The sequence below is a fragment of the Fopius arisanus genome, unplaced genomic scaffold, assembly GCF_000806365.1.
Source record: "Fopius arisanus strain USDA-PBARC FA_bdor unplaced genomic scaffold, ASM80636v1 scaffold00006, whole genome shotgun sequence".
Lineage (NCBI taxonomy): Eukaryota > Metazoa > Arthropoda > Insecta > Hymenoptera > Braconidae > Fopius > Fopius arisanus.
Genome location: NW_011887745.1, coordinates 633073 through 634032, shown reverse-complemented (window position 1 = coordinate 634032; position 960 = coordinate 633073). Strand labels below are relative to the sequence as shown.

Sequence of the window (960 nt, the reverse complement as noted above, 5' to 3'; positions counted from 1 at the left end):
CTACCCAGATATTCCACCCAGATTAGGTTAGATCCCAGTGGCCTAGGGCTCTCATTGGTCTAGAATCACTGTCATAGAGTATTGTCTGTGGGTGTCTCTCGTTTTTGTCGTGTGACTCGTGTTATTATTCCGTTTTCTCGGAAATCCAGAGGGAAAATGCGGGGACTCTTGACTACTGGTTACATTCTTCCGTTCTACTCATTGAATTTTATTTCGTGGACAGATATTCGAGGTACAACCTGTTGTTTTGTTTTTACGGAATAAACGACGATAAACAGGTGTATTCGTAGGAACAATGGGATCTGGGGTTCATTGATGTACAGGTGAAAACAAAATTGTCGTGTGTTTCTGGGAATTGTTGCAGGAGACCCAGAAAAAGACTGAGAAAAAGTCGAATAATTTTGGTGAAAATGGTGTGGCATTAATTTTTTTAAGATGGAGGTGGAGTTTTTGAGAGTAATGGCTGAATGTGGCTGGATGTGGCTGAATGGGATTATGCTGTGACTGTGGGACGAATGACGTAGGAAAAAGCAGTAAAAAAGAAATAGTTGTGAGAGGGAGACGTTGGCGCAACCTCGCCCCTCAGTCCTCAGTCCTCAGTCCTCAGTCTTCCGCTGATCTCTGTGTCAAGTCGGTCAAGTCGTCGGGACAATTCCCTTTTTCGAATTGTTGTGCTATTCGGTGCAATTAGCGAATGCCAGGGATCATTCGGTGCTCAGGACTCCACCGAAAAGAGCATCATGGAACCGTTCGGTGAGGGTCCCTCACGGTGTCATTATCCATGAAAAACGTTTTTTTTTTCACGGAAAAAAAAGTCGTAAGCGGGGGTGCTCCAAGGATTCCAGAATCAATCTCATTTGTGGATTAATAATAAGGGAATTGTTATATTATGGAAACTACGTGATTTCAGGTAAGACTTGAATACCTATTACAAAATATCTAATGTTTAGGGAATTTTTA

General features: G+C 42.4%; 1 protein-coding gene across 1 annotated transcript in view; it reads left to right on the top strand.

Annotated features, from left to right (window-relative positions):
* Positions 1 to 101: 101 nt before the first annotated feature.
* Positions 102 to 960, top strand: part of LOC105273614 (serine/threonine-protein kinase plk-1) — an 8423-nt gene continuing 7564 nt past the window's right edge. The window contains exon 1 of the mRNA XM_011316145.1: positions 102 to 910. The gene's annotated coding sequence lies outside the window, so the exon portion shown is untranslated. The remainder of the gene's footprint in view (positions 911 to 960) is intronic.